General features: G+C 42.3%; 1 protein-coding gene and 1 long non-coding RNA gene across 17 annotated transcripts in view; one reads left to right on the plus strand and one right to left on the minus strand.

Moving 5' to 3' along the window:
* Window positions 1-8,804, minus strand: part of LOC101573386 (deleted in malignant brain tumors 1 protein-like) — a 136,377-nt gene that overhangs the window by 83,996 nt on the left and 43,577 nt on the right. The gene's annotated exons all lie outside the window — the stretch shown is intronic.
* The window catches only part of LOC111815003, a 6,287-nt gene continuing 5,685 nt past the window's right edge, over window positions 8,203-8,804 (plus strand). The window contains exon 1 of the long non-coding RNA XR_002819833.1: window positions 8,203-8,215. This is a non-coding gene — a long non-coding RNA (uncharacterized LOC111815003). The remainder of the gene's footprint in view (window positions 8,216-8,804) is intronic.

The following is an 8,804-nucleotide window of genomic DNA, read 5'->3' on the forward strand; positions in this document are numbered from 1 at the left end:
TTTATTTATTTATTTATTTATTTTTGCAGAACTGGGGATTGAACTCAGGTCCTTGCACTTGCCAGGGAAGCGCTTATTGTACTGAGCCATCTCCCCGGCTCACAAAGCAAACCTTAGTAAAAATAAAATGGATTGCCACATGGGAGGATGCTACATAGATTTATAAATTCAGCATAGAACCTAGGAAGGGGTTTATGGTTAAATTCTTCAAACCTTCCATACCTTTGAAAAATTTCCAAAACTTCTGGTGTGGGGAGTGCCCATTAATGTTTATGACAGGACTTGTGTCTCTGGTCTTTGACAACAACCTCCTGCCTTCCACAGTGGCACACGCATTACTCAGCCAGTCTGTGTAGCTGCTTAGTGTGTCCAGTGAGTCACAGAATGTCAAAGGTGTAGCAATTTAGGGAATATGGGACCCAATGAGCCTGCTCTGATGATGAAATTGAGGGCCAAGGCTATTCATTTGGGGGGAGGCCAGCCTGGATCAAATTCTTGCATCAGGGGCCCTTCCCATCCCCTACACTGTCTTCCTCAAGTTTGTATGTGACCAACAGGGGACTCATTGCCATGTGAGTGCCTGCCAGGTGCCAGATGCTTCTTGTACTGTCACATGCAATGCATTGTCCTTATTCAATCCTTTATATTATTTCTTCTTTAATAGGAAAGAAAATGAGGACAAGAGATGATAGAACTTGGCTGAGGTCATGTAACTGAGGGAGATCATATGTCACACCTGCCTGTTCTGTTAGGCTAAAAAACCTATAAAGGACAAGACTAAGGAGCTTTGGGTCTTGCTGTGTGTTCTGTACTTGGTGAAGTTTGTCACAGCATGAACATTCAGTCAATATCTACTGAATGAAAATAGGATATCATGTCTGCATCTTGTACAGCAATTAACCACTAGGAAGAATGTATGCAATGTGTTAATTATTGAAACTGTCCTACCAATTTGATTTGAAACTGTCTCATTGCTATTTGTTTATCAATAAAATTATGGGAAAAAAGGAGAATCTCTCTCTCTCTCTCTCTCTCTCTCTCTATATATATATATATATATATATATATATATATATATACATATATATATAGAAAGAACATGTGAATGAATGAATGAATGAAGCTGAAAAACAAATGAAAACCTGACTTTAAGCTTCATTTTTTTTACATTATGCTTTATGTTGTATATGACCCTGAAGGTAACATGGTCTTAACTGTAGGAAGAACAGCTGTAGAGTCTGCACCTATCAGTGTGAAGAGAGATCGTGCCTATTATCATGTCCTAATCAGTCAATGTCTAGTGAAAGCATCTTACATGTTGGACAGTAGAAAGAAAAGGAGAACACAATCCACCCTTGAGAGTCTTGGAATTTCCAGATCTGAGAAATGGACCAGTCCTAGGACAGCTCAGGCTGAGCCGCATGGAACCCACAGAGCTTGCTTTCATAGAGATGAGGAAGTGCAAGGGGAAAAGACTGGAAAGTATGGTGGGAGAAGGGAGCCAGATGAGGAGGAGACTGGCTTGGGAAGGTCAGTATGCCTGGAACACCAGCTGATAAATTTGGCCTTCACCAAAAGCCACAAAGGGAACAGTTCCAGAGGCTCAGGCTGATAAGATAAACTTGAGATTCCAGGGAAGGAGAACATGTGAACTGAACAGTTGTTCTGGGTCCACAGGAGCAGCTCCAACCAGTGAAGGCAGTAAAAGAATTGCATGTTTCGTGCATGAACTATTTGCATTTTCCCCCCATAAAATGTAAGAACTTGTATTTTTATGCCAAGTAGTCTGATTTGTAAATTCAAATCCAGACAGATTTAAAAAATGATTGGTTACCTACCTCTGAGCCTAGGTCCAGTCTCTGGGCCCTGCTTATTAATCTTTGCAGTCCAGGGGATGGCTCCTCTGATCACCTTCTTGGACCTACCTCATTCTCAAGCAGGGTTATGGGATGTGGATGTGGGGTGTGTGTGTAAAGGAGGGGAAGAGTGGTGAAGGGACCAGGAATGGTCCTCTAAATACTGAGAACCAGTCACTTACCTACACAGATTCTGTATGCAGTTTGGGCCCCATGCACACGTGGCCCTAGGTAGCTCTCACTGCCCACCCACTGCACATTACCCAGCAGGACTCCCCCAGAGCCTGCCCTACTGCCTGGCCATACTGCAGCTGGCAGCACAGGTGGCAGAGGCTGCCACATACTGTTTCCCTGTGCCCTGGATAAAGGTTTCCACCAGAGCTTAGCACCTCCCTGTGCCATTCAGCGGCCTCGCCTCCATCCAGGCTCATGGATGAGCACAAATGGCAACTGAGGATGGAATGTTAGCAGATGATGATGTTTTTGCTAGAAAGGGCTCATGGCTAAGGTTCCCAAGTGTTATGCTTTGTGTCTAGATGCCGCCACAAAGCCTCATACAGTCATAGGTGGGGCTTTTCTGAGGTGGCTGGATCTAGAATGTGTGGGAAGGGATCAAGGATGCAATGCTAGGATTAAGGGTGGGAGTACTACCTGTCCTAAGGGTGGGTAGGCTGCATAAGACAAAGGGGGCAGAAAGAGACTTGCTGCCGGTTGCTGCTGGCTTGTGGCTTGCTGCTTGTGTGCTCTTGCTGCCTTCTCCTGGCCATAAACACTTTCTCCTCTGTGACACCCCTCTGCCATGCCACCCTGCCTCGGAGTCAGCTGTTTATAAAGTGAAACCTCTACTAACTGAGCTGAAATAAATCTTTCTTCCTTTAGCTTTGGGTGTTGAGTGTTTTGTATCACTAACAAGAAAAGTAACAAGGACGCCCATCTGTTAGTGTGACTGCCCATCTGCTTCCTTGAACTGGTAGCAGCCGTCCACCTGGGTGAAATCCATTCCCTTCCTCTGGTACAGAGAATCGGGTCAGCTTAGAGGTGATTCTTGAGACTCTGCAGATCCTTCATTTGCCTCTAAATCCATTACCTCCTAACTGTGCTGTTACGGCCCACTTCCTCAACCTGTCTAATTTCTCACCTGTAACCATGGTGACAACAATAATGCTTATATAGTGATGTTGCTCCAAGGATCAAAAAGGTTAATGCAGGTGGAATACTAACATGGCGTGACACATGCATTATCTATATCCAATGCCCTTACTCTTTGGGGCAAGCCAGAAAACACGACAGGGGCTGAGGTTCTGTCTGGACAAGATGCCCATGGAACAAGAGCTCAAGGTATGAAGCCCAGTGTGCTTCCCTGTGCTCATCTGTCCCCTAAGAGCTTTGAAGTGTGGGTTACATAAGATAGTCCAGGGGCCATTCCCTGCAGCAAAGTCAAATCCCAGATGGTCCCTTTCCTCTCATGGGAAAGAAGCCACACAGTCACCACTGAGCTGCATCATCTCCTGCAAGCCATGACAGGCCAGGAGAATGCACCTCAAGCACCGCCTAACATACTTGCGGGTCCCTGATGGAAATCATTTTGGGTGGCACTGTCCTCTTCTCTCTAGAAGCTGTCTATCCACAGGCTAAAATTTTATTCATTCTATGTCACTTCACAGATCCCTCCAGGTGCAACCCCTTGCCCTCCCCCACCCATCCTCCGCACTGATGGTGGTGGACAGAGTGTGTCCTTGACATCTTCACTGGATCACAGATCTATTCAGGGCAGGAACGGAGTTAACAGCACTGGTTTTGAACTTAGACTAGGACAAGCTATGTGCGCTCCCCAAGCTTCAGTCCCTAGTTTGCAGTATGGGGATAGCCTGTTTTGTCTGGGTGACCTTGCTTTGTCCTCACAAACACCCAGAGAAGAGAGACTATTTTATCGGAGTTTACAAATGCAGCAACTAGAGCTCAGGAAGAGTGAATTGCTTGTCCACAATGTCACAACTTTGAAATGTCTGGGCTGGAATCTAGAGTCAAGTCTACTTATTTTAAAAGTCCACGCTCAGGGGCTTATTTCTTACTGAACTGACAGAAAAAAAGAAGGGACCGATATAAAATCTAACACTTTCATTGTCCACTTTTTCTTCTTTCCTGATGTCAAGAGATGGACATAAGGAGAAAATTGAGCTCAGAATTTTTACGCTATTCATTCCAACCACTCACCCAAATTTAAACTATGTAAGTCTCTTGTCACATAGAAACACAAACACCAGGCCAGCTTTCATCAGTCAAATATTTATGGGAATACAGCACTGTGGACAGAAAGTGTCTTGGGTGAAAAATATAACCAGATAGAATGACTTTAGCACCTGTGTGACACTACTGAAGAACAATGTCAAAAAAACTGATTTAGAGGGGCCATTGAGATAGCTCAGTGAACTAAAGCATATGCTTAGGCAAGTTTAGGTAAGCTCAGGGACCACGGTTCGATCCCTGGCACCACATGCCATACCAGCCCTGCCCCCAGGGTGGGCTGAGCCAGCTACAGAGTCCAGGTGTAGTGGTATGTGCCTCTAATCCCAGCTCTGGGGAGACTGAAAGCAGGAGGATCACCATGAGTCCAAGCTGCATAGTGAGACCCTGCAACAACCAAATACATTTTAAAAGAATGATTTAGAATCTGACAACAATCAGCTGATTTATTATGAAGCCTTGCTACTGAAAGGCTTGTATGTGACTTTCCATTTTTTAACCTTTCACAGGATATTTGGATGGATAGACACAAATGCCATTTATTGAACACTGAGCATGTGTAAGGATTTAACTCTTCACCTTCATCATCTCTCTGTAAATTTGCAACAAACAGCTGAGGTGGCACTGTTACCTTCTCCACTTCTTAGGTGGCAACAGAGCCTTAGGCAAGGCGACTGGCTTTCAAATCCTGCATGCAGGATTTGAAAGGTGTTATTGATAATTCTCCCCTAGGCTGTGTTATTAACTATTGAGCAATGGGTGGTAGATACCTAAATTCAGAGCAAAAACTGAGCTGCCCAGAACAAACTCCGTGTACAAGAAGACCAGATGAGATTTGCCAGTTTTGAGTGGATAATGTTAGAAACACCTCCTGTCAGAAAGACAGAAAAGCTGCTAAATTTACTAGGCATAGCGGTACGTGCCTGTGCTCCCAATCGACTGAGGAAGCTGAGGCAGGAGAATTACAAATAGGAAACCATGGAGATGACCAAGGGCCGTGGAATCCTGAATAGACCCAGAGCACAAGCCCGGCGAGTGAGTGAGAGGACTGGGGGTCCTTCGGATCCTGAACAGACCCAGAGCGCAGGCCTGCCAGTGAGTGAGACGACTGAGGGCCGCGGGATCCTGAACAGACCCAGAGCGCAGGCCTGGCCAGTGAGTGAGACAACCCGGGGCCCTCGGATCCTCATTCGACCCAGGCTGCAGGCCCAGCAGGGAACCCTTCAGCAGAACTCCCTGCAAAGAGGCTAGAGGCAAGACCCACCCAGCTGATTCAGGAGCAGAACATCTTCCCAGAGAGACACAAAGGGTTCAACTCTAATGCCTGCAGCAGAAAGAAGTGGAGCACAGCAGCCAGATCCAAGCAACACCCACCTGGAGGAATCTGAACTTCGTAGATCCGGACCTGGTGCTAAGGTAATAACTCTATCTAAGCTTACGCCAAAGATCAGAAGACAGTGGTATGCAAAATGACAAAGAGAAGGAACAAAATGCAGTCTCAGGCCCCAAGTCCACCCAGTACAACTGTAGAAGACACTAGCACTGAGGAAACTGGAAATCACACACCAGATATCTCAGAAATAATAGTGTTGACAGTAAAGAATCAACTGCAGAAAGGTATAGAAGAAATCAGATCAGAAATAATTTCGGAACTAAAAAATGTAGTGGTAACTATAATGAAAGAAGTACTAAGTGCTTCTAAAGAATACACTGATAAAAAAATAGAGGAGAATAGAAAAATGATGGAACCCCTGAATAAACAATTTAGGAAAGAAATAGAATCTATGAAACAGGTTCAGAGTGATATACAGAAAATTAAAACCTCAATCACAAAGCTGGCAAAACTGTTTGCGTGAAAGTGAAAATAAACTTTCTGACCTGAAAAACACCATTGCAGCTAGTGAAAAAGTAAGAAAAGATCTCTTTAAAACAACTAGGATGCAGGAAAAAATAATTCAATACCTGCAAGATGATGCAAAGATGAACAATGTGAGACTAATAGGCATCAATGAGAAGGAAGGAGTCAATACAAATGATATAAAAAGAATATGGACAAAAGTAATAGCAGAAAACTTCCCAAATATGGGGCAACAATCTGACATTCCTGTAACCGAAGCATATAGAACTCCAAATAGTATCAATCCAATGAAAACCACACCCAGACACATACTAATCAAGATTCCAGAAATTCAGCATAGGAACAGTATACTAAAAGCTGCTAAAGAAAAGAAACAGATCACATTGAAAGGAAAACCCATCAGAATAACGGCAGATTTTTCTTCACAAACCATCAAGTCAAGAAGAGCATGGAGCAAAGTACTTCAAGTCTTGCAAGAAAACAAATTCCAACCCAGACTGATCTATCCTGCAAAACTCTCTTTCAAATATAATGGAGAAGTGAAATGTTTTCATGACAAAGAACAACTAAAGAATTTCATGATGACAAAGCCAAGCCTACACAGACTACTAAATGATGTTCTAGAGAGGGAGCAAATTGATCACAGCCCCATGAATGAGAATGGAAAGAACCCGTCAAATAGAGCAAACAATTAAACAGAGGCGAATAAGAGGTATATAATAGTAGTCTTTTAGTTATTCTTTTGTGTTCAGCAGCAGATTATTTTCACCAACACACCCTACAAATGGACTTCTCTTCCACCCTATGGGTCATGATTCCACCTGAGTCTACAGGGTGGATTTCAAAGAAATAGCCGTAGCTCAGTTCCACAAGTGACGCGTAGCCACCAGTAACTCTCACAGTCATTATGCATGTCCACAACACACTAGAACTTTGTGCGATATCCCATCCTCAAACTGTTAGAAGTGCTGGCCATTTACTTGCCATTCCAGTATTTATCTTATGTTTTACTCTTAGTACTTCTTTGTTATCATGAAAACTTTTTCTTAGTTCAATTGTTTTGAAACATTTAATTTTCTGAATATTGCTTAATCTTAATTTTTGTTCTAAGATTTATACTGTATCTTTGACTTACAATTTATTTAAAAGACATTGTATGATATCTTCTCCTAGTATTAAAAACTTTAAAAAGTATATTTCCATTTTCTGTTGACCAAAAAAAAAAAAGAAGTTTGTACCTATGTTGTCTATTTATCATTTCTTGCCTATGTCTTGTAATATGAGAAACTACTTTGGCAGTAACAATACACAATGTACTAACCATTGTTACTCTCCTAAAATCTTGTTTTGCAATTTTGTACCATTGTTTTTTTTTTCTTTAAAATAAGAATAACTGATGTCAAAAAAAAACAAGAAAAAAAAAAAATAGGAAACCACCCTGGGCAGCTGAGCAAGACCTTGTCTCAAAATTAAAAAAAAATTAAGTTACTGATGGATTTTGCCTAGTATGTCTACCACTGCAGGTTTAATTCTGAGTATCATAAAAAGCGGCTAAAATGAAGAAAATGATGTTTTCTTAGCTCTGGGAAAATAAGAAGGCCATGTAGCCTCTATCCTTAGACCTTCTGTCTCTAAGGATGAGAGCAATGTTTTGGATATCAGAAATAAATAAATTCTGCATATTTTTTCATGCAATTCCCTGACTCCAGAGCCCTTGGTAGGGTCTTGCTGGGAGTCATGAGATTTGCTTGTTTTGCTAGAGTGTTGACTAGGGTTCTGTGATCAAGAGTATAGAGGCGCTTGAAGAGACATTATAGAACACAAAAGTGTTCATTGTCTCTTTCTTGTCATCACCCAGCAGGTAGAGCTTGTCCTTGGGTCACTCTCGGTGGAACTGCTCAGGAGCAGTGATAGCAAAAGGAAGCAGTGACTGAAACAACACTGATTCTTCTGTCTTTATGGAGGTCCAAGCTCTTTTGTTTCTATTTGTATGTGTTCATTGTTGTAGCAGAGGGACTGTGGATTTGGCTCAGCAGTAGAATGCTTGCCTAGCAAGCTGGAAGCCCTGGGTTCAGTCCTCGGCACCAAAAACAAAAAATAAACCTCCTCTAAAAAACAATTCAACCAAAAAAAATACAGTAAAATCAAAAAAGACCAAAAACAAACAAGGCAACTGCATTATTGTAGCAGGAGGGAGACAGAGAAAGCATTTTAGTACCACTAAACAAGTAAGGAAACTGTGGCATAGAGAGCCCAGGTAAGTAGCTCAAGGAACCCCCAGCAGTTGGCACACATGCCAGAGACTAGGAACCCACTGTCCAGGCGCAGGCCTCACATAGACCTCTGTGAGCAATACCATCCTCTCCTGGGCTCCACTAGAAGAGGTTGCAAAGGAAGATGTAATGGACCAGTGCACAACACTTTGACCTACTTTCTGATTGTCAGGTGGGTGATTCAGCAGCTATCAGGATAAAGAGAGAATCTGAGTGAACCACACAGACTCAAAATGCATCCAAATGGTTAACTGAGTCTCTTTGATCCTAGTATCCTAAGTGGGGACTGCCAAGGAGAATTAATACCGGCCAGTGGCAGGCCCAGTAGTGTCCTATGCACTTGAAATTCTTACAGCTCAGATGTACATTTGTTTTTTTTTTTGTTTTGTTTTGTTTTGTTTTTTGTTTTTTTTTTTTACATCAGTTATTTTTATTTTAAAGAAGGAAAAAAAAAATAAAAACAGTGGTACAAAATCTCAAAACAAGATTTTAGGAGAGTAACAATGGTTAGTACATTGTGTGTTGTTATTGCCAAAGTAGTTTCTCATTTTATAAGACATAGGCAAGAAATAA

This window comes from Octodon degus, unplaced genomic scaffold (assembly GCF_000260255.1).
Source record: "Octodon degus isolate 3935 unplaced genomic scaffold, OctDeg1.0 scaffold00010, whole genome shotgun sequence".
NCBI classification, from domain to species: domain Eukaryota; kingdom Metazoa; phylum Chordata; class Mammalia; order Rodentia; family Octodontidae; genus Octodon; species Octodon degus.